The following is a 24,913-nucleotide window of genomic DNA, read 5'->3' as shown; positions in this document are numbered from 1 at the left end:
GGTTTCGATCATTCCTGTTAACATGTCCTCATTTGCTTTTTTATTCTCCATCTCCTCTTCAGTCGTGCTGCTTTTTGGAGCTGGCGAGTTGGCTTGTCCTTTGATGAACTGAGTTATGTTTCTTTGTGATTTGCGCATCTGGAGGTCTGTGTAGATCTTCCCTCCCTTTTGTGTAGGCGTGTCTACGGCAGCAGGTGCTGTCGCTGTGGCCCCGCCCACCAGTGCAGGGCACGCCTACCAGAGCGGGCGCTTTCGCCGGGGCCCCGCCCTCCTGTGCACTGTGAGTCCCCTACAACAGGCACTTTAGTGGGGTCTGCCTCCCAGAGCGAGCCCTGGGTTGTTGGGTTGTGCTTGCGCCCTCCCGCGAGTCCGTTGGGGGGGGGGGAGGCAGTATGTGTGGGGCCCAGTGGGATCGACTGTCCGGGTGTGGCTTGGCACCCTCAGACCTCGCCTCCGCTGCGAGGAGGGGGAAGGATATCAGGCTCAGGTGACCCTACTGGGCTGGTATTGCCCACCAGCGCCTGTGATTTTAGTTGTAAGAGTCCGCAAGGTCCAGGCGCCTCGGGTGGGGCTTGCCCTGCCGGCCGTCCCCCGGCCCCTGTTGGGAAGGGGACGGGGCCGGTTCTGCCAGTTCAGGAACCTTTGGGGGCTTGGGGCTGTTCCGCCCTTCCCCTGCTAGACTGGCTTCCCAGCGCCTGATGGGAGCTTCCCGCCTGACTTGGGGGTTCTTTGTTCCCACGGGAGTGGGGAGGGGGAGGGAGGGAGATATAGCTTCTTTGTCGGGCTTGGGTCTCCCGTTGGGGGAAGGGATTATGGGGGACTCACTTTTGCTGCTTTGTGTGTGTGTCCCGCGCAGCCGTTGGCCCTTCAGGGGTTGGCGAAGTGTCGTGGTGGCTTCCCCTGTTCCCTCTTTCTGCCGCTCTGGGTTCCCTTGTCCGAATCCGGTGTGGACCCGAACTTCTCGTCGCTGCCGGTGTGTGTCTTGGTCCGCACCCTGCCTTGTGTCCGTGGGGTCTCCCGCTATATGGATTCTGCGCTCCTGGCAACCTGTCTGCCGATCGCCGGGTTCCCCTTTCCCAGCCTGACCCTGTTTGGGCCAGGGTCGGCTGGTGGGGGGAGGGTGCCCCGGTGAATCTCCGGCTCCGTGTAGGTTTTCGGTTCTTCTTTTTTGCTCCTTTTTGTTTTCCTGCGTTTCTCCACTGCTTCTGGATGCTGGTTTTGCTGGGTTCTTGGTGGGGTGTTGGGTGTTGGAGTTCCCAGCTCGCTATTCAGTTGGTGCGAGTCGGGGTGCCTCCCTATTCTTTCGGCGCCATCTTTCTCTCCCCTGGTTAATTGTTGATAAGAGTTTTATGGAATTTTTTGCCCAGAACTGCAATCCTCAGATCTCAGCCTTCTGAGTAGTTAGGATTACAGGCATGAGCCAGTGCCCGGCCCTCAATCTTTTAATATGGAATATATTTGGATTCTATCATGGGGATTTTTAAATATTTCATTTTGGTTATTAGATTCTGGGTGTTCTTTACCTTTTTGGGGAATATTGCGTTGGTCTAAGGTGGTTGATCTGTTTGGGTTCAGTTCCCAACAGCAGTCTATGTTTGTGGTACTGATATCACCTCCAAGCCTTTGTAGTGCTTTTCTGGTTTGTCCCATATATGTCTCTCTGTGGCCAGTCTGGGGTGTTTGTGGTGCTCTGTTTCGCAGTTCTAGTCTTAACATCTGTTTGGGGCAGAGGTATGCATGCACAGCTCATGGGTGGCCTCAGCAGTTTATAAACAAACTGAAGGGACTTTTTTTTTTTCCTTTTTGGCATTTTTCCTTCTTTATCATCTTTCTGGTATTTTTCAGTTCCCTGGGAGCTTGGGTTTCAGTCTTCTAGCTCAATCCCTTGGGCTTTAGCTACCCTGTTCTCCTTCAATATGCTCATGTCTGGATCAAGTAGTTGAAAAACAGACAGACACAGAAGGAGAGAGGGAGAGAGGGAGTGAAAGAGAGAGAGACAGAGGGGGAGGGAGACTTACTTGGGCACTAGCTCCTCTGATTGCTGAGGTAGTTCTCAGTGTTAAGCTCTCTTAGGCCCCTGTTGTAACCTCCCTCATAACCTTCATAGCACTACAAGGGGGCTGAAGTACAAGAGAATGAAGAAGAGGAAAAATGCACAAGTGAGCAAGAGACTGTTTTTTTTTTTCCCCCCTGTGTTCCTTTAGTGGGAAGGATATACTTATTTGTATACTCCCCCAAACAGGTATCTCCTCCCCTCTCTGCCTTCCCCTTCCCTCCCTTTAATCCTCTCCTCCCCTTCCTTTTCCTCCCCCTCCCTCCTTCTCTTCTACTTTATGCCAAGGCATGATGCACCAAAAAGGCCCTTGCCAGATATAGGCACATTGACCTTGGACTTCCCTGCCTCCACAACTATAAGAATTAAATTCTTGTTCTTTATAAACTACCTAGTCTGAAGTATGTTGTGATAGAAGCATAGAAACAGTCTAATACACAAGCTTTAAAAATTTTTTACATTAGTTATAGCAGGGAACATTTCATTGTTACATTCTACACATGTTTATAATATATTCAGACCTTACCCTCTCTTTGTCTCTCCTTTCCCTTTTCCTCCTTTCCCAAACTATTTCAGTGGGTTTCATTGTTCTATTTTTATATATGCAAACAATCTACATCAACCATATTCATCTTCTTTCATCCTCCTTGTTAGCCAACTCTTGACTGCTAGGACCCACCCCTGGGGAGAGCCTGTTTATCTTTTCCAGCCTTCCAACTCCATAATATGTATTTTTATAAGAAAATGAAGTCTGTGAAAGTGTTAGCTAATTGATTAATTAGGTTTTTGTTGCTCTAGCATCAAGGGGTTCCCTAACTGTATAATACACGGTATTCTGCTACTACTCTTTATTTTTCTTTCCTTTTTTTTCTGTTTGTGTCAGTATTGAAAGACTTGAACTTAAGGCCTCAAGCTCTTGCTTGCTTGCTCATTCATTCATTCATTCATTTATTCATTTATTTTTCACTCAAGGCTGGAGTTCTTCACATGAGCCAGACCACCACTTCCTGCCTTTGTTGGTTAGATATGAGCGTTTCATGGACTTTTATGCAGGAAAGTTAGCTTTGAATTGGGATCCTCAGATCCTGGCCTCCTGAGTAGCTTGGAGCCACCAGCACTGGTGTGAGCCACCAGTGCCTGGCTAAGGAAACGTACTCTAAAGCAAGCAGCTGGCTTGCATTTCAGTATGGGGGGGGGGGGAACTCACCTCTGCGTGTCCCCTTTCTAGTTCATTGTGAAGCATTTTCACGTAGCACCACTGTTGTAACTCGATCCCAACTTGAAACATGGAGATTTAGGTAATCCAAGGCCCCTTTTCAATGTGTGTTGCTAAATTTGGATGTCATCCCATGTTAAAGGAATACCTTGTGTAGCAGTTAAAATAAAATATCTTTCATAATATTCTCATTTTTTTGAAGTAGGACCTTATTAAACATGGTTAGCAACTTTAATTAGACAGTTTCTCTTCTTTCATAAGTCATCTTAGGCAGGTCAGGCAACTGCCAAAAAAGCAAAATACTTGTTTTGTTTTGTTTTGTTTTGTTTTTTGCCAGTCCTGGGGCTTGGACTTAGGGCCTGAGCACTGTCCCTGGCTTCTTTTTGCTCAAGGCTAGCACTCTGCCACTTGAGCCACAGCGCCACTTCTGGCCGCTTTCTGTATATGTGGTGCTGGGGAATTGAACCCAGGGCCTCATGTATACGAGTCAAGCACTCTTGCCACTAGGCCATATCCCCAGCCCGCGAAATACTTTTTATAGCAGCCATCTTCCGTGTATCCAATCAAAAGATAAAGGAGAATCCCACATACTCTGTCATTATTGCTTCAGGTGGTCTTATGGCATGGCTCATATTTTGAAAGTGAAATGTTATCTCTGCTCTGTTCTAGTTTTTTAAAGAGTAGTAAAGGATTAATCCATAGAAAGCTGTTTCTTTCTTGTTAGATTGTATTTACCTAATTGCTTTAGTTACATAGTGTGCTTTAAAAAATGAATTTATTAGTCAAGCAGGATAGTGCTTACCTGTATAATCCCAGCACTCAGGAAGCTGAGGTAGGAAAGAGGAAGATAGATAGTTCAAGGCCAGCTTGAGGTACTTTGTGAGGCCCTACCTCCAGATAAATAATGCAAAACAACAACAAAAATAAAGCAACTCCTCTTCCATGTTTGCGTTCTATAGAGACAGTGCCCCCTATTTATTTGCAAATAATAATTGCATAATTTAGGTTACAGTATAGTATTTTTATCTCTCTCTGTTTGTCCATATCTATTACAAGGGAGAAGATTCAAGTGGCTGGTTAGTTGACTTTGAAATCTATAATACAATGAATTGTAGTCACCATGCAGTATAATACAACATTAAATCATGTTTCTCCAGTCTGAGACTGTGTCCACATCTTTTCTTTCCTCATCCCTACCCAGACTCCAGTCCCAGGCAGCCACTTGTCTGTCCACTATTCATATGAGATCACCACTTCTTTGACTTTATGTCTTAATTTTCAAAGAGGAAGATAGTAAAGGCTATCAAAGCATATTAGTCAGATACCCGTTATTGTAACAAAATACTGAAGGCAGTCAGCTTAAAGAGAGAAGGCTTACTTTGCCTTAGGACTTCAGAGGTTTCAGTCTGTCAGCTCTTGGACTTTGAGGACAGTAAGTCAACCTGAGCATCATGGGAGTTCATGGTGCAGGAGAATGCTCATCTCTAGTAGCCAGGAAGAAAGAGAAGATCTTATGTTCCTATGTCACTTTGAAGGGCACACCCTCAAACCTTTCTTTTTTCCCACTAAGCTCATGTCCTAAAGATTCTGCCACCTTTTAGTAATACCGTAGGCTGGATACTCCCTAAGGGTTAATTATTCAAACCATAGTACAAAGGCATTTCCATTTTCAGTTAAGGATAAAGAAAATACAGCTTTACAGTTGAGTCATTTGATTTCCTGAGTCCCTAATCTGGGAACTGTTTTGAGGTGTCACTTGCTGATTGCAGTTGCATAAATTGCAGATTGGTGTGTTTAAGAGCAGCTGTATCCTTCAGGTGGTTTACCTCTTGTCCTGTGAAAGAACTCGTGTAAGTTTGTAAACTATTAGAATGAAGAATTACTGTATCTGAAAATTATATTTAAAAATATTTTAGCCTGAGCCCAAAGAGGCTCAGGGACAGTGCCTAGGTCCTGAGTTCAAGCCCCAGGACTGGCAAAAAACAAACAAAAGCAAAAAACATTTTTTTAGCCTTACCTTATATGTTATGAGTTTTATAAATTATAGAAAACTCTGGGAATATGGCAGCTGTTGGAGAAAAAAAAAGTTTTATAAGATGCCTTAAACTTCCCACTTAACAAGCCTTTGGAGCTGGGCTACTCAGGAGGCTGAGATAGTGGTTCAAAGCCAGCTCAAGTAAGAAAGTCTATGAGACTTTTATCTTCAATTAAATAGCAAAAAGGTGGTAGTGGAGGTGGCTCAAGTGGTAGAGCACCAGCCTTGAGCAAGGAAAGCTCAGGGACAGCACCCAGGTCTTGAATTCATGCCCCAGGAATGGCACCAAAACAAAGGAAGTTTTTTGGTTAAAACATTGTTACAGAGGATTTTTTTTGGGGGGGTGCAGTCCTGGGGCTTGAACTCAGGGCCTGAGCACTGTCCCTGTCATCTTTCTGCTTAAGGCTAACACTCTACCACTTGAGCCACAGTGCCACTTCCGGCTTTTTCTGTATATATGGTGCTGAGGAATCGAACCCAGGGCTTCATGTATATGAAGCAAGTACTCTATCACTAGGCCACATTCCCAGCCCCTGTGATCGAGTTTTGTCTTCAAGACTTTTTCCCTTTTTAGTACAGACAGAAGGAAGATGAATAACAGTGACATAAATACAATATAGAATCAATTTGAGATTACCAAGGTGTGATTTACCTGTTCTTTTCTTTAGGTACTCGGTTATTTTCATGAGGAGCATGGCCGGAAACCCTGCCATCCTCCCCAAGTCCTTTGCAAGTCCAGAGGGCCAGGTGAAGCCATGGCTTCTTAGGACCTCTGCTTGGAAAGGAGCTGTGAGCGAGACCACCCTGGCTGGCAAGGTGGTCAGCTCACCGCAGACGCCGCAGACATCTTGATTCATGTGATTTTCACAATCCAAAGCCTTTCGTACACTTTGATCTATGACTGTTTCTCAGCAGACTTTGGCGGGAAGAATTATAACATGTCTAAGTCATAATTAAGACTGCAGCTCTTAATTTCAGGACCGGACCTTTCATCCCTTCACCCTGTTCATTGACAGTGTTCCTATTTCCCTGTCTGTCAGGAGGCCTGGTGTCCATGGCCCATATTCACAGCCGAGGGTCTCTAGGTGACTGGTTCACTGTAGAGAACCAGGCCTGGACCGGTTAAAATCCAGTCAGAAACACAAAGATGCATTTCCCAGGGTAGTGTTATGTTACCCGGATCATCTAACCATGAATTCTGGGGCTTTTCAGGTTCAATGAGACAATCAGAGAGCATAGATGTGTGTAAAAGGAAAGACAGTGTACACCTGTGGATGGAGATGGGATCCTGACTTTTTTTTTTTTGCCAGTCCTGGGGCTTGGACTCAGGGCCTGAGCACTGTCCCTGGTTCTGGTTCTGCCACTTGAGCCACAGCGCCACTTCTGGCCTTTTTCTATATATGTGGTGCTGAGGAATTGAACCTAGGGCTCCATGTATAGGAGGCAAGCACTCTTGCCACTAGGCCATATTCCCAGTTCCGATCCTGGCATTTTTAAGGGGGTCTGAGAATTTGTCTCTCATGCTTGCTGCTGTAGTGTGGATCTGGAATGTATCCTGAGATACATGTGTTTGGTTCCTGCCTATGATACTATTGGGAGGAGGTGGAGATGATTAAGGGGTGAGGACTAAGCTGGGTGCTGGAGGCTTATGCCAGTAATCTTAGCTACTCAGTAGGCTGAGATGTAAGGGTCACAGCTCAAAGCTAACCTGAACAGAAAAGTCCATGAGACTCTTTGTCTCCAGTTAGCTAGCACAAAGCCATAAGTTACGAATGACTCAAATGGTAAGTAGTTTCAGCCTGGAGTGAAAAAGCTAAGGGACCAGTACCCTCGCCCTGAGTGCCCTGAGTTCAAGCTCCAATACCACTAGCATGTGAGTGCACCCCCGCTCCCCACACTCATATACACCCACACCCACACATACACTGAGGTGGTGCCTCATGGAAGGAGGTTAGATTATTGGGGCCGTGCCACTGAGAGAAACTCCAGCTACTTCCTGTCTCCTCTGCACTCCCTTCTGTGAGGTGAATAGTCCTCCACCACGTGCTCCACCAAGAGGGACTGTGTGTGCCTCTGCAGTCCAAACTGGGCAACAGGGCTGGATGACAATGGACGGAGCCTTCTGAAACAGAGCCAAAATAAACCATTTCTACTTTTAAGTAGTTAATAGTTTGCCACAGCCATGGAAAGCTGACAAATGAGCTCAGCTGTATCTTCCTGAATTCATGTAGCTTTTATAGTTAGTTGCTTGAGTCTATTTCTCTTCCCTTCCCATTCTAGCCATTTCTAAATTAGGTTTTCTTTCTTTTTCCCCTCCCTCCCTCCCTCCCTCCCTCCCTCCCTCCCTCCCTCCCTCCCTCCCTCCCTCCCTCCCTCCCTCCCTCCCTCCCTCCCTCTTCCTTCCTTCCTTCCTTCCTTCCTTCCTTCCTTCCTTCCTTCCTTCCTTCCTTCCTTCCTTCCTTCCTTCTTTCTTTCTTTCTTTCTTTCTTTCTTCTTCTTTCTTTCTTTCTTTCTTCTTTCTTTCTTTCTTTCTTTCTTTCTTTCTTTCTTTCTTTCTTTCTTTCTTCTTTCTTCCCTCCCTCCCTCCTCCCTTCCTCCCTTCCTCCCTCTGTCCCTCCGTCCCTCCCCTCCCTCCCTTCCTCCTCCCTCCCTCCCCTCCCTCCCTCCCTCCCTCCCTGCCTCCCTGCCTGCCTGCCTGCCTGCCTGCCTGCCTGCCTGCCTCCCTGCCTCCCTGCCTCCCTGCCTGCCTTCCTGCCTTCCTGCCTTCCTGCCTTCCTTTTTATTTCTGTGTTGGTCCTAGGGATTGAACTCAGGGTATGGGTGTTGTCCCTGAGCTTTTTTGCTCAAAGCTAGAACTCTACCACTTGAGCCACACTTCCACTTCTGACTTAAAAAAATTATGATTAATTAGAGATAAGAGTCTCATGGACTTTCTTGCCTAGGTTGGCTTAGAACTGTGATCCTCAGTTCTCAGCCTCCTGAGTAACTAGGATTAAAAGCAGGAGCCACTGTCACCTGGCTCTAAATTATTATTATTATTATTTTTAAATAGCACTCTGAGGCTAGAAGTATGGCTCAAGTGGTAGAGTGCCTGCCTAGTAAGCCTGAGCCCCTGAGTTCAGTCCTCACTGTCCCCATCTAGCCTCATCTCTCTCTCTGTCTCTGTCTCTCTCTGTCTCTCTGTCTCATACACACACACACACACACCACACACACACAAATTTGATTAGACCCATCTTAGAAGGTATGAAATGATGTTCCATTGCTTTGATTTGTATCTCATGAATGGCTAATTGAGTTGAACACTTTTTCATGCACCCATTTTAACATTTATGCTGTTTTTTTTGTTTTGTTTTGTTTTTTTTTGCAGAGCAGGAGCAATTGCTGTGTAGATCCTTGGTATCATGTTTTTACTGAGTAATTTATCTTTTATTATTTAGCTGTAAGTGGTTGTGTTAGCTTGGGCTGCCATAACCAAACACTGTGGATGGGATGGCTTAGCAACAGAAATTTATTTCTCATCAACATGGAGGCTGGAAGTTCAAGATGAAAGTTCCAGCAAAGGAAGGACTGCTTTCCCTGCATCTTTGAATGGTGGAGCTCTGGTCTTTTTCTTAAAATGACTGTTACTCACCCATTAACATGATTTCTCAACCAAATCACTGTCCAAAGGCCACACCCCCGAATACCATCACATGGTGGCTTAGAGATTCAACATAGAGATTCAGAAGAGATGCAGGCCCAGCCCACCTTCCCTGTTATTGGTTGTTATTTTTTGTTTGTTTTTGTTATTTTATTTATATATTTTTTTGGCCAGTCCTGGGGCTTGAACTCAAGGCCTGAGCACTGTCCCTGGCTTCTTTTTGCTCAAGGCTAGCCCTCTGCCAAATTGAGCCACAGCGCCACTTATGGCCTTTTCTACATATGTGGTGCTGAGGAATCAAACCTAGGGCTTCATGTATGGGAGGCAAGCACTCTTGCCACTAGGCCATATTCCCAGCCCCACCCTATTATTTTTATAACACACCTAGGAGTTCCTTGTCAAACACATGCTTTGAAAATATATCCTCTCATTTTATGAACATCTTTTCTCCCTTCTCTTTCCTCCCTCCCTCCCTCCCTCCCTCCCTCCCTCCCTCCCTCCCTCCCTCCCTCCCTCCCTCCCTCCCTCCTCCCTCCCTCCCTCTCTCCCTCCCTCCTCCCTCCCTCCCTCTCTCTCTCCCTCCCTCCCTTCCTTCCTACCTTCTTCCCTCCCTCTCTTCTCTTTCTTTCTTTTCATCCTTCTTTCTGTCCGTTTGTCTTCCTTCTTTCCTCTCCCCTTCCCTCTTCTTTCCTTTCCTCCCCCCTCCCCCCTTTTTGTGCCCATTCTAGGACTTGAACTCAGGGCCTGACGCTGTCCTTTAGCTGTTTTGCTCTATGCCGGTGCTCTACTGTTTGATCTACACTTCCAGTTCTAGCTTCTTAGTGGTTAATTAAAGATAAGAATCTCATGGGCTTTCCTGTCTGTCTGGCTTCAAACTGGGATCCTTAGATCTCAGCCTCCTGAGTGATTAGGTTATACAAGCATGAGCTACCAGAGCTCAGCTCTAATTTACTCTTTTTGATACTATTGCAAATATTATTTTCCTTAATGTGACAATGCTCATGCTGCTAACTGCTAAACTATAGTGATACGGTGGATTTTTGCATGTTGCTTTTGTTTATACATGTTGGGTGTTGATTATCTTTTTGCTCACAGATGGCTAGACTGTTCCATTCCCCAGTTAACTCTTTCCTGTTCCTCAGTTTCTGAGAAGGTCCCTCTGTTTTGTGCAGAGAGCAGGAGATAGTCTTGGTTGTCTTCAGTTTCTTTCACAGTCAAGGAGTAGCTTAGTGCTGCAGAAGGCCCCTGTGACAAGGCCATTCCATCCCTGGCCAGTACTGAGGGAACTCTACAGCACCCCTCTCATGTGAAGAAGGTGGATGTTCTCCTTGTACTTGGCCTTTCTCTTTCCTAGAGAGTATAGATTTGATTAAGCTGACCAGTGGTTCACTTTTTCACCAGGCCTGGACCCTGAGCCCTGTTTCAGGGCTGTCCTCTCCTTCCTGTGTCTTCCTCAGACCATCTCAATGGAGTCTCTCTCTACTTGCCTCCAGAATCAGGAAAAGCTCTGTGCCCTGCATTGTTTCCCGATAAGCCACACACCCTCCTGCCTCAGAATAGGGTTGGGGGAAGACCAAGTATCTTGGTGTGGTTTTCTTGGTGATGGTTTTTTCAGGTGGAAATGCATATTTCTGTGTGGCTCTGAAACCATTTTGTTATCAAAGGGAGGCATATTCCCAGGACCCTCAATCTAGAAGAGAAGACTCTAGAAAATACTCTCAGCTTCCTCTGAGTCTGTGTAGGAGAGATTCAAATGTTCCTTCTAGGAAGGGCTAAGTTACACCAACTTGGGGCCTTTATTGTGGTGTTCTCTGCAGGGGCTTCAGAGTCCTCCTGGATATTAGTCCAGGTCTATCTTGATCCAAAGCTCTCTGACCCTAGGGCTTTTCTCAGAGATCACTGTCTAGAAGGGAGACTGCCCTGCTTACCTGATATGAGTCCTGTGTAGTACCTTGCACTATGTGTTGATTAGATGACTGTGGAGCCAGATGCCAGCTTGGACTCCTGGACCTTCCTCTGGTAGATTATGGGACTGAGCCTTTTTGTGCTCCAGTTTCCTCATCTGGAAGCTTTCGACACTCAATGAGTCCTTAAGGAAGCCAAATGCATTAGTTGCTTTAGTACTTAGGATTCCTGTGGCCTGTTGAGGCCTGAGAGCTAAGAGCTCTTTATAGTAAGCACACAAATGACTCCTTCAATGGAGAGATGTGATGTGGTCTTACCTTTTAAATCAGCACCTGCTTCTATGAATGAAGACATATACTCTAAGTAACAGCAGTTTCTAAAGTTGAGCCCAGATGGCTTTTTGGGGAGGGAGGTGGGAGAGAGTTCTAAGCCCATCCCTACTCTCTATTCTCAAGAGCATTTGATTCTGTAGTTCTGGCCTGAGAGAGAGAGAGAGAGAGAGAGAGGAGGGAGAGAGAGAGAGAGAGAGAGAGAGAGAGAGAGAGAGAGAGAGAGAGAGAGGAGAGAGAGAGAGAGAGAATGTGTGTGTGGTGGGGGCTTGAATTCAGGGCTAGGAAACTGTCCTTTAACTTTTTTGCTCAAGCTGATGCACTACCAGTTGACCCACAACTCCACTTCCAGCTTTTTGTTGGTTAATTGGAGATAAGAATTTCATGAACTTGTTCTTCCCCAGGCTGGCTTTAAACCTCAACCTTCAAAATCTCAGCCTCCTAGTAGGTAGGGTTACAAGCCTGAGCCACCAGTGCCCAGCTGTATTCTGCAGTTCTAGGGCCCTCCTAGGTGCTACTACTCCTTTGACTTTAGGCCATCAGAGATGTTGAGAACCTCTGCTGTGTGCTGCTCTCAGTATGCTTGCATATATATGTGAACACATGTGCACACGACCTCTGCATCTTCTCCTGGTCAGCCTTTATTGTGGGACAGGTGTTTCTAGGAGGGGTCTACAGGAACTTGAGTCTGCCAGTGGGGACAGCTTGGTGAACTGTGTCTTTGTTCCCAGGCACCTTAATCAAGCAGGTTGTGCCTGGTCTTTTGTTTCTTCTTCCTGTAGCAGGCTTCTAGACTGGATTCTGGGTGGGAACCAGCCTTCATTTTTAATGGCTGGCTTGGCAGCTCATGCAGCTTTCTCCTAAATCCACAGACCTGTGGGCCACATTTCCACCCTCCTCCTTCTCTACGTTAACCCCCTTATTTTCTCCTGTTCATTTCAACAGGATTTATGCTTGATTAAGTTACTCTCTTTTATCATAATTAAGAAAAATGTGGTGGGAGAGCACTGAAAACTCCATTCAATGAAAACCAGATTTGTGGAACCTGCAGGGAACAAGGGCAGCCTCGTTGCTCCTGGCCCCGCCCAAGGAGCCTGATCTGTCCGGCACCGTGGAGGAGGGGAGGCAGCTCCCAAGGAGAAAGTGGCCTGCTCTGTCTGCCTGCCCAGAAGATGACAGGAGGCTGTGGAATCCCCCTCTGTCTGTCCAGCAAAGGAGCCTGACCTGTCACCTCCTCCTCCCTGAGAGCACCCAGGGAATGACTGCAGACTTGGATTTGCAAGCCACCCTCCTCTTCATGCTCTCTTTGTGTCTTCTGCTACAGAAAAGGACCTGCTGGAATGATTTCTGTATTTGCTTTTGTGCCAGTACTGGGCTTGAACTCAGGGCCTGAGCACTGTCCCTGGCTTCTTTTTGCTCAAGGCTAGCACTCTACCACTTGAGCCACAGTGCCACTTCTGGTTTTTTCTGTTTATGTGGTACTGAGGAATTGAAACCAGGCCTTCATGCATGCTAGGCGAACACTCTACCATTAAGCCAGCATTCCCAGCCGTACCTTAGTGTTTTTGCTCAAGGCTGGTGTTCCACTACTTGCACCATACCTTCACTCCTGGTTTTTCACTGGTTACTTGGAGATAAGAGTCTCACAGGCAGAAATGTCCAACTGTTTGATGATTAATTGACGGTAAGAGTCTCTTGAAACTTTTCTGCCTGGGCTGGCTTCAAACTTTGATCCTCAGATCTCAGCTTCTGAGTAGCTAGAATTATAGGCGTGACCACGGATATCCAGCTTGGAAGACTTTTAAAATTCGCTTTCCAGGTGATTGATGTTGCTTCTTAGTGCAGGTCACCATCTCTTCAGAGTCCGAGACTTCCAAATGGATCTCTTGTCTCAGCCTCCGGGGATCAGAGAGTCCCATGTCAAGGTCAGCTGTGGGGTGGTAGTTCCTGCAAAAGGGAAAATGACCTGTGGTTGCATGACACTTCCTTGACAATGTATAGAACTTTAAAATGGCCTTGACCACAGAGTTGATGATGAGGAGAGAAAAGGTGGTGAAGGAGGGGAAGGTCTGCTGTGAAATCACAGTGGGGTCAGGAGAGAGTATCTGGTTCTCTTCCTGCTACACCACTGTGTGCACTTGGTGCCCTGGCATACAGAGTTATTTGGGGGATAGGACCCTGGGGTCTCATGGCCAGATCCCTCCCTTTTACTGTAGGATGATGCTAGGCATGTGACATAGAAGGAAATGGTGGAATTTGTGCCCCTGCTTGCTGTGGATAATGAAGGGGCAGCCATTGAGGGATTCAAGTGACTGTGTGCTTGTACATGGGAAGCATGTGGAAAAGTCAAGCAGCTCCTGACTGTAGTCATTACCACTGGTGCTATAGGCTATGAGTTTTAGGAAGTAGTGTCTCAGAACAGAGCATTGCCTTAGTGTTTTAGGGGAATTCTGACAATATGTACCACACTGGATACTTAAACCATATACATTTTTCTCACTGTTCTGAAGGCTGGAAGTCTTAAGTGTCAGCAGAATTGGTCTCTTCTGGTTTGTAGGTGCCAGTGTCCCACTGTGTCCTAACTTGGCTGACACTTTGAGTTCATCTGTGCCTGTCTTAATCTCTTCCCCTTTTCTCCTTCTCTTCCTCTTTTTTCCCCTTCTTCCCACTACTAAGACTTGAACTCAAGGCCTCACACACTCATTTGACTTTCTTCACTCAAGGTTGCCTTGCTCTATTATTTGAGCTACACCTCCACTTCCTATTCATGCTGTTTAAATGAGTATAAGAATCTCATGGCCATTTCTTCTCAGATTGGCTTTGAACCATGGTCCTCAGATCTCAGTCTCCTGAGTAGCCAGGATGACAGGCATGAGCTACCAGTGCCCATATTAATCTCATCTTCTTCTAAGAACACTGGTCAGATTGGGTAGGGCTCATCCATATGCCCTCATTTTACCTAGTCAACCTCTTTAAAGTCCCTCAAAGTACACTGTTAGGGTACTGGAAATGAGAATTTTTTTCTTTAAATTAAAAAACAAATTTTAAGTTCTTCTGGTGTTTGAATGCAGAGATTCCAATATATGAATTTGGAGGAACACGATTTATTTCATAACACCCATGCAGTTTATTTTATTTGTATATTTGTAGCCAGTTTTCTGTCAGTGTGACAATATGTTTGAGAAGGGAGAGGTTTCTTTTGTGTTATGGTTTTAGGGCATGGTCTGTTGACCCATTGCTTTTAGCTGGTTATGAGACAGCACATCATGGTAGAGCTACGCTGCTCTCCTTGAGGTGGTTGGGAAACAAAGACAGAAAGAGACTGGAGGGACTAGAGTCCTAATAATCCTTTCTGGGCCTTACCCCTAAAGGCCTAACTTCTTTCCACTAGATCAGGTCCCACATACTGTCTTCCAACATGTGGGGGGCATTCAAGAGCCACATTGTGGCAAAGGACAATACCTTCCTTTAAATTTTATTTACTTTTTATGGTCAGTACTCTTCCTAGGCCTCCTACCTTATGTGAGTGACCTCTAGATCTTGTTTATTTCTATTGTTGGGGAGCCCAGAGCCCTGGGATGGCTGGAATGGTGAGGTCCAGGCAGCTCACCCAGCAAGCAGGTTTGTCAGACTTAATTGCAGCCCTGGGTGCTGTCTCCCTGAATCTAGGTTTTGTCCTGTGTCATAACTGTATCACGTCTTTGATCTCATGGGACCTGTTGTCCATTCACAGCCTGCTCAGTTCTTACAGTAACCTCCTCTGCTCCAGCCACCTGGTGAGGTAGCCTAGAAAGAAGCTTGCTGGTGACCTGTGGACTTGATCTGGACCTCACAAGGCAGAGGGCTGATCCTGGGGGCTCAGGATCAGGGCCCCAAGTAGGTCTCTTGATTGGGGAATTAATTTGGCTGTGCAACTCAGCGCTTTGTTAGTGTTCACATGGAGTTTCAAATTGAGAGAGATTAAGAAAGGGAACGGGGGCTGGGGATATAGCCTAGTGGCAAGAGTGCCTGCCTCGGATACACGAGGCCCTAGGTTCGATTCCCCAGCACCACATATACAGAAAAACGGCCAGAAGCGGCGCTGTGGCTCAAGTGGCAGAGTGCTAGCCTTGAGCGGGAAGAAGCCAGGGACAGTGCTCAGGCCCTGAGTCCAAGGCCCAGGACTTGGCCAAAAAAAAAAAAAAAAAAAATTAAAAAAAAAAAAAAAAGAAAGGGAACGGGCATCTGGACAATGTTAGGGTACGTTTGTCAGTGTGGCAGGTGAGTCAGGCCACTATTGTGTTGGCTGAGGACCTGGCCGATCAGTGGTAAGGTGACCCTTTGCTCTTGCCTTCAGAAGGGAAATCCCACAGTATTCTGGCTCACATCTTTCCCATATTCCTGTCTTCTCTCTTCCTGGAGGACAATTTTTTTTGCTGTTGCTTATGTTGGTTTTTGGTGCCAATAATGTGCCATGAACTCTGGGCCTGGGTGCTGTCCCTTACTGGGTTGTTTTGCTCACTGCTGGTGCTCTACCACTTGAACCTCAAAAATACTTTTGCCTTCCCTCCCTCCCTCTCTCTCTCTCTCTCTTCTTTTCTTTCTTTCTTTCTTTCTTTCTTTCTTTCTTTCTTTCTTTCTTCTTTCTTTCTTTCTTTCTTTCTTTCTTTCTTTCTTTCTTTCTTCTTTCTTTTCTTTCTTTCTTTCCTTATTTTTTGAGGAAGGGGGCTAATTAGAGAAAAATTTAGACTTTCCTGCCAGGCTGGTTTTTGAACTGAGATTCTCAAATCTCAGTGTCCTGAGTAACTAGCATTACAGGCACGAGTCATCAGTACCTGGAGTTTTTTGCTTATTTGCTTTTTGCCAGAACAGCTTTTAAAATATGGAACCTTCACCAATTCGCGTGTCATCCTTTCACAGGGGCCGTGCTAATCTCTGTATCCTTCCAATTTTAGTATATTGCTTGCCGAAGCGAGCACAGTTGTTTTTATTTTTTTAGGATAGTTTTTCAACCTATTTTTATACTCCTTTCCTGTCCAACTTTGACTTACATTTTATAATTATTTCATTAATTTGTAATCTTCCTCTCTCTGCAGAATTCCCTATTTGTATGGTTTTACATTTCCCAAACTGAGAGAAATATAAAATTATGCGCACCACACCTTTTCCGGGAAGTTCACTTGGATATTATATTTCTTCCACAGCCCCCCCTCCTCAAACATGCATACGCGTGTACACACACACATACACACACACACACCCACACCCCACACACATCTCCATGCCAGGGATGAACTTAGGGTCTCACATATGCTAGGCAAGCACTTGATTACTGAGTCACCCTCAGCCTCCTTCCCCCTGTCAGAATTACATTTTGAATGAGTTCCCTATTGTCACATGAGGTGGAGTGATTTGTTTATAGCACTCATAGCTGCTAGTAGGAGTTGGGAGAATCACATCAAAAATATCGACACGTTATAGAGAGTCAGTAAACAGCCAAATGAATTGGACATGTGCTAGGTAGAGCACCAGTCCTGCACGGGAAAGCAATAGTGTGAGTGAGGCCTTGAGTTCAAGCCCTAGTACCAGTACAAAAAATGGCCCACGTGAGTTATTTGATAGGCAGAATGTCTCCAAGGGGAAGATAAATAAAGCAAATGTTATGTACATATTTTAATTTTATTTTATCATTATTTTGGTTGTGGGGTTTGAACCCAGGGTCTTGTATAAACAAAATAAACGCTATGATTGAGTTTTATACTTGGTCCCAAGCACACATTTTAAAAAATGATTAAACTAGTATTACTTGCAGAAGCTTCACCTCTCGGTATTCAAAATGTAAGGTACTCAATTGAAACTCTTGGAAACAGTTTGGGAATATGGTGCACTGACTGGATTCAGGACCCACTGACAAACGTTTTCCTTTTCTTTTGTTGGCACTAGAGTTTGAACTCAGAGACTCCCACTTGCTAGGATGATAATCTACGATTGAGTCACACCTCCAGTCTTTTTTTTTTTGGGTTACATTGAGGATATGGGGCAGTGCCTGGACTGTGACTAGCTTACTTTAGGGTTCCCATTGTTGCTTGGGTTATAGGTTCATGTCACCTATCTGGCTTTCCTGCTTGAGTCTTGTAGACTTTTCTGTCTTGGCTGGATTGAACCATGAGCCTCCTAAACTTAACCCTCTTAGTCATTTGGGTTACAAGTGTGAGCCACTAGAGCCCAGCATAAGTGACATTTTTATTGTAAAGTAGAGAAAGTAATCCTGTTTCCAATAACAGCAAGACCATTCAGATATCCAGGAATAATCTCAGCAGAAATGTGCTGAGCACACTTTTGACTTCATTGAATTAATGACTTGAAAGAAGATCAGAATGTTTGGAAAGAAAATTGCTATGGTTAGAAATTTACATATAAACTTAATACAGTTTTCATTTATACTGCAGTAGATTGTTACTTTATAGAAATCCACTACTATTTCTAAAACCTGTACATGTGAAAGTGAGCAAGAAAACCCAAGATAATTTTGGGAAGAAAATCACTCATAATTTCTCCATCTAGTATAAAATGTGTTGCAGTAATTAAATAAACAAATATATAGAACAGAGTGGGTAATATGTAAGCACATCCAGGGAGTAATAGGAATTTACTCAGTGACGTGATGAAGGTGCCTTTCAGCAATGGGGATATCTGAAATTCATTTTTAGCATCCCTCCATTGTGTTTTATGACAAAATCATACTAGACACATGCTTTGTACCAGTACCTCCTGGAGAAACATGCAAATCTCATTGAGATGCTGAATGTGTTAGTAACTCTTACAACACTGTGAATAAAATACTTGAGAAAAACAACTTGAAGGAAGGAAGGTTTATTTTGGTTCACAGTTTCAGAGATGAGAGTCCATCATAGGAAGGGAGGGCAAAGCAGAGCGGTTCACATGGCAGACAGGAAGCAGGGAAAGGGAAAACAGGAAGTAGTCAGGACAAGGACATACCCCCACTGACCTACTTCCTGCAGCTAGGCATTTCCTACTTTTTAACCTCTCCTAATGCCATCATATTGTGATTCCATCAAGGGATTAATCTTTTCATTAGATAGGAATCTTCTTGTTCTAATTATATCTGCAAATACCTGTATAGACATGCTCAGAAGTATTTGCTAATCTCCTAGACATCTTTCAAAACAATAAAGTTGATAGTGAAGATTAATCATCACTTTGTAGTTGGAAAATAATTCCTAAATATGTTACAAGTGCTATAATGGAAAAAAAAAAGATAACTCTTAACAGAAGCCTTTGAGAATGGGCAGAAGAAATTTAGAAAAGAATGTTCAGAAAGGAATATGTCAGTATGGAGTAAAATTAGGAAAATCATTTACTTTTACCAGCCGTATTAGTATCCTATGGACTCTCTAAAGTATACCAAAAACTTAATTACTTAAAATCACATAAGTACATCCTTGTACAGTTCTGGAGGCTAGAGCTCTAGAATGGGTTCAGAACACATTCTTCTGGAGGCTCTAGAAATGAATCCATTCTCCTGCCTTCACCAGCTTGTAGAGCAGCTTCTGTCTTCGGAATCACCCACGTAGAATCTTCCTAAAAGTCTGCTTTATAATTACATCATGTTCTTAAGCTCCTGCATCTTCCTTTCAAGTGCCTTTGTGGTTGGACTGGACTCTGCCCTGTAGTTCAGTTCCTTCTCCCCCACCTAATGACCTGTAACTTCATCACATCTACAGAATTCCTTTAGCCATATTAGGTAAGGTAGTCATTGGTCCTGGTGGCTGGGATGTGAACATTTTTGGTGGACCATTTATTCTGTCTTCTGATGCATTAGGAAATGTAGAACAGGTAAAGATTTATAGCTATCACATTGGCAAAGTTTAAGGTGAGTGTGTGGGAAAATGGGCATTTTCATAAACTGGAGAGTAGATGGACATTCAGCCATTCCTCCTTTTTATGATTACTTTTAAGTAGATGTACACAGGAAATTGAATTTGACATGTCATTTTATGAGTACAATCTGTCTACAAGGAAACAGCTTTTGCTGTCAGGCCTCACTGCCCTAAGCCTGTTGGGGACTTTTGTCATGATAGCCTGACTTAAATTTCAGTCTCTTATAACTGAAGATTCCCAGAGATACTCATCAGTGATAGCACCGTCATTCTCTACCAGCCTCACCCTTCTCCTCTGTTCATCCCCTTAAAACTCCACAGTCTGTGTGAGGACTATTTGGACCTTGGCTGGAATGTGAAGAGACTCTCTTAGGTTTTCTCTAATAAAACCTTACTATTATTGAGGTGGCTCCTATCCCTGACTCTCATTGCTTATTCAAACCTCCAACACTTTTCTTCCATTTTCTTGTTTTTGAATTTTTGCATGGGGGAACCTGTGTCAACTCCACCATTCTACTGCCTCTTTCTCTTTTCTCCCCTCCCATTTCCCTTTCCCTAGCCTGTTCTCCTGTGACCTCCAACAAGGGCCATTTGTCACATTTCCAGCCCCAGCACCCAACACTGAATACTGATTCTTTATCCATAAATGGCCCCTCTCTCCACATTCAGAGGGCACCTCAGGATTGTAGAATCTTTCTTCATGCCTCACTTTCTCTACCCTTTCCTTGCTCTCAGCGGGCTCTGGGCCTTTGCCCTAGAGGCAGGAAGATCCCTGGACACATAGCATGGAAGTGTCCATCAGCTGCCCACCCTAGGCTCTCCCTTACCTCCCTCAGCTCACTTCTTCAAGGATGCTCTAGGAAATGACTCTTGGCCCTGGCCCCTTCTGGTCACCACAGTGGGCTCAGGTCAATCAAAAATTCCTCCTGGTGTACCCCTCAGCTGTCTCTTAAAACATCTTGCTGCCCTCAGATTGAAAGATGACCCAACGTTTATTCATCTTTATACCTTTGTCTGGCCAGAATATAAATTGGTCAAACAGTCTTGATGGCCCTAGTTCAGAACTTTTGATCTCCAGATACTTGAGGGCCTTGGTAGTTTTATACAGAGAAACCACAAATGGCAAGAGGTTCCCTATATTCAAGCTTTTTCTTCTACCTTAGGTTCTTGTCCTTCCCTATGTGAATGGTAAGGACCAGATCCTATTTCTCAATGACTGCCTTAAATCCTAAAACCTCTGTTCTGCCTCCCCTTTTACCCTCACTGCTCTTGCCCTCTCCATTTTCAGTTCCAACCCTCTCCCTTACAGATTGCTGCCTTCTCTAGCTAATCCTCCCCCTCTCCCAGATCTGAACCTTGTTCCTCACCCAAATGCCCTACAATGGATAAGTAGATCAAGGAAATTTGATGAGGTGGTGGTGGTGGTGGTGGTGGTGGTGGTGGTGGTGGTGGTGTGTGTGTGTGTGTGTGTGAGAGAGAGAGAGAGAGAGATTGAGAGAGATACTGTATCAAGAAGCTGTGTCATATTCAGGAAAATGGGTAGACCTGGAAAAATCATGTTAAGTGAAGTAAACCAGGCTTAGAAAGACAAAGGGTGCAAAAGAAAAAAAGAAAGACAAAGGGTGCATGTTTTCTCTGTGGAAGTTAGATCTAATTATCAGTATGTACCTGCATACATGCTACATCCATGCCTCAGGATTTGCCTTTTAGACACACTGAGCTTGGAGCAACCAGTCCAGTGTTAAAAGATATTCATGTCAGTGTTGTTCATGATACAGAAAAGCAACAATAATCAAATGTTTATTAGAACAATAAAAAAAATCTAATAGCCAGCTGGGTACTGGTGGCTCACATCTATAATTCTAATTGTTCACTTAGTTGAGGTTCTGAGATCTGAGGATTAAGGTTCAAAGGTTCAACAGAAGGAGACCATCATATGGTTCAGGCAGAAAAGAATTTGTTTTGGGGGAGAGCTTACTGCTGGCCTGCACAAGATGGAGGGTGCAAGGGGTGCAAGGGATGCAAGGGAAGGGAAGAGGGAGGGAAAGAGGGCAAAGGTACAAGGGAAGGGAAGGAAGGGCCATGAGGGGGCAAGGGGTGGAACTAATGATGCAGACTGATATGTATAGAGAGGGCGCCAAGGAGGTGAGGGGTGGGAAGGTGTGGCCACAGTGATGACCTCAGAGCCTGTGGGACCGCCCACTGCCTCCTGGTACACCATTACCTGGGTTACACCGGTGCTAGGTGGGGACTTCTAGGGAAGTGGCCCTACATACAAGGAGGAAGAACAAAGGAAGTGACCATTTTTCCTGGGAGGACCAAATAAGGACCTGAGTTTAAGCCCCATGACACCATGTGCATATGTGCATACACACACACACACGTACACAAGGAAACACTCAAAAGTGAAATATCTGTGCTAAGTGGAATATTTGTTTTAAAGTAGGATATTTGTGCCGAGGAAGTATTATATAGCAGTAAAATCTTAAAGTGGCTCTGACCTCAATCTCTTTGAGTTAGAGCCTAGCAAAAAAATAATAATTTGCAGAAAATAGCCATGTTAGCTGGATTCTGGTGGCTCACGTCTGTACTACTTAGGCAGCTGAGATCTAAGGATCCCAGTTTGAAACCAGCCAGGGCAGGAAAGTCAGTGAGGCTTTTATCTCCCATGAACCACCCAAAAGTCAGAAGTGGAGATGTGGCTCATGAGGTAGAGCACTAGCTTTGAGCAAAGCAGCTAAGGGATATTGCCCGGGCCCTGATTCAAGCCCCAGAAAACACACAAACACACACAAACACACACAAACACACACACACACACACACACACACACAGCCACATGGCCCACATTGTCCAAGCAGCCTGTTCTGTAGGTACCAAATGGCAGTGACTAGGGAGGTCCTGGCCAAAGGGACTTTATTTAACCTTTTCCACATATAAGACTCAGAAGAGTGTATTTATATATAACTGCATAGTGTAAAAGAAAGTCTGGAAGAAAGGACGACTTATTTGAAGCAAAAGGTGAAATATTTTTAGTGATATCCCAGAACTGAGGGTCCTTGGGAAAGCAGCCTTGGTACTAGGGGCCCAGGTTCCAGATTCACACAGTCATACATCTCAGGGAGTGGGGAAGGGGTTTGGGTTCTGGCAAACAGCTCTTTCAAGTCGGCTTCCCTGCAGGCCTTAGTTCCCACTGTCAGAGGTTGTTTTTCTCAGTAGAGCTGTTTTTCTTGTCTCAGTTTATGTCTGCCTCCTGGGTCCCTTTGTCTTTCTGTCTTTTGCTCTCCTTTCCTGCTCTTTTGATTCTATTAAAATCAAGCAAAGGCTGGGAATCCTGAATGTCTTGTCACCAGGGTACATATTAGTTAGCTTTCCATTATTGTACTGAAATACCTGAGAAAGTTAACTTTTTGAGAAAAGGGTTCTGGGGATTCCAGTCTAAAGTCAAGTGGACCATGGGTTTTGGGTCTGTGGCAAGAATGGCATGGTATGGCTGGAGCATGTGGTGGAGCAAACCATTTGCCCCATGAGCCAGGCACCAAAGAACAAGACCCAGAGGCCATGTCACTTCTAAGGTATTTCCAGCAACTCACACATCTCCCCTACTCAGTAATAGTGGCACCCTGAGGACCAAACCTTTTTACACACTGTCAGGGGACCCCATATCTATACCAGAGCAGGCTGTGAGGTGGAAACCATTGAAAAGAGGAGAACATGTGAAATAGGAACATTTCCTGTAACTCCTGAAAATCACACCATACTATATGGACTTTGGTCCTGAGGGATACTGGCTAAGGGGATCTGCTTAAAGCAGCACCACTTTCAAAATTATGTCAGAATATGGATGCGTGGAAGGGAGAGATGACATTTGATCTGATGGACACATGGAAGGCTGTTGCTATTTCCTGCAAGGATCACAGATCCAGTGTTAAGTATGCTGAATGAGCAGTGGTACTCACGACGTACTGTGTTGTAAATGAACTGTACAACTTGGGGGTGAGGATTGGAGGGAAAAAATGGAGAGACAGTGAGGAAAGGGGTGGTATTGTCCCAAAAGAAATGTAGTCTTTACCTAACTGTAACCCCTCTGTACATCACCTTTATAATAACAATTAAAAACATATTTTAGGTGCTATAATTATTTTAAAAGTCTTTGGTGTTGGGTAGTGTGGCTCATACCTGTAATCCCAGCTACTTGAAAGACTGATATTGAGAGGATGGTGATTCAGGGCCAGTCCAGGCAAAACTTCTTCTTTTTTTTTTTTTTTTGCCAGTCCTGGGCCTTGCACTCAGGGCCTGAGCACTGTCCCTGGCTTCTTTTTGCTCAAGGCTAGCACTCTGCCACTTGAGTCACAGCGCCACTTCTGGCCATTTTCTGTATATGTGGTGCTGGGGAATCGAACCCAGGGCTTCAAGTATACAAGGCAAGCGCTCTTGCCACTAGGCCATATCCTCAGCCCCAGGCAAAAACTTCTTGAGACTTCATTTAAAAAAATTTAAAAAAGCTGGAAACATGTGCCTGTTATCCCACCCACTTGGGAAGCATATAGGAGAATTGAGGTCCTAGCCACTCTAGACATCAATGTGGAGCTTTATTTGAAAAGTCAGAAAAAGCAAAAAGGACTGAGCAGTGGTTCAGTAACTTGGTGGAATAACTGCCTAACATAAGTGAGGCCCTGTGTTTAAACTCCAATACTGAAAAACAGTCTTTGGCCACAAGATATTGAAGAATGTTTCCTTCATGCATTATCTAAATTGCTACAAAATCTGCATCTTATTGTGTGTGTGTGTATGTATATGTATACCACATGTATATGTGTGTATTACATACATATATATTGTGTGTACATATATGTTTATATATATATCACATTTTCTTGATACATTTATTCATTGTAGGGCGTATGGGCTGTCTTCATAATTTGGCTATGATGAACAGTGCAGCAATAAACATGGATGTGCAAGCCCAAGAATGGTATCACTGCATAGTTCTATGGTTAGTTTTTTTTTTTTTTTTTGAGGAATTTCCAAACTGCCTTCCACAGTGGTTGCACTAATTTACATTCCTCCCAACACTATAATAGGATGCCTTTTTCCTTATGTCCTTGCTAGCATTTGATGATGGCCGTTCTTGTTTGGGTGAGGTAGAATCTCAGTGTTGTTTTGACTTGCATTTCCTTTATGGCCAGAAATACATGCAAATAAAATCAGACACCTTGAGAGGATGTGTCAGGTTGGGAGAGATAGGGAGAATGATGGGAAGGGTGACATTGATCAAGATACATTGCATTTATAAATTGATATGGTAAAATGAAACACTTTTGTACAACTACTGAAAGATAGCACATTGTTTGTGTGCCTGGGGCTTGATCTCTGGGCCTGAGCACTGTTCTTGAACTTTTTTCCTTAAGGCTAGTGCTCTACCATTTGAGTTGTGGTTCCATATCCAGCTTTTTTGGTGCTTAACTGGAGGTAAGAGTCTCACAGACTTTCCTGCCAAGGTAGCTTCAAAATGTGATCCTCAGATCTCAGCCTCCTGAGTAGCTAGTATTACAGGTGTACACCACCAGCACCTAGCACACATAAAATTTTAATGGAAAAAAGAACCAGGGAATAGTCTAGCATAATCTTACCCACCATAGCCTTGCATCCAACTGCTGTTAAAAAAAATTGCAACTGGTGGCTCATGCCTATAACTGTAGCTACTCAGGAGGTTGAGATTTGAGAATCTTGGGTTGAAGCCAGTGGGAGCAGGAAAGTCTCTGTGACTCCTTTTCTCTAATTAACCAGAAAAAAAAAAAAAAGCTGGAAGTGAAGCTGTGGCTCAAGTGGTAGAGTGTCAGACTTGAGTA

At 44.6% G+C, this 24,913-nt stretch overlaps 1 protein-coding gene and 1 pseudogene across 2 annotated transcripts in view; one reads left to right on the top strand and one right to left on the bottom strand.

Moving 5' to 3' along the window:
• Window positions 1-24,913, top strand: part of Ror2 (receptor tyrosine kinase like orphan receptor 2) — a 204,985-nt gene that overhangs the window by 71,072 nt on the left and 109,000 nt on the right. The window lies entirely within an intron of this gene.
• Window positions 16,037-16,137, bottom strand: LOC125341174 (annotated as a pseudogene).

Source organism: Perognathus longimembris, chromosome 1 (assembly GCF_023159225.1).
Source record: "Perognathus longimembris pacificus isolate PPM17 chromosome 1, ASM2315922v1, whole genome shotgun sequence".
NCBI classification, from domain to species: domain Eukaryota; kingdom Metazoa; phylum Chordata; class Mammalia; order Rodentia; family Heteromyidae; genus Perognathus; species Perognathus longimembris.
This window is presented reverse-complemented; position numbering and strand designations above follow the sequence as displayed.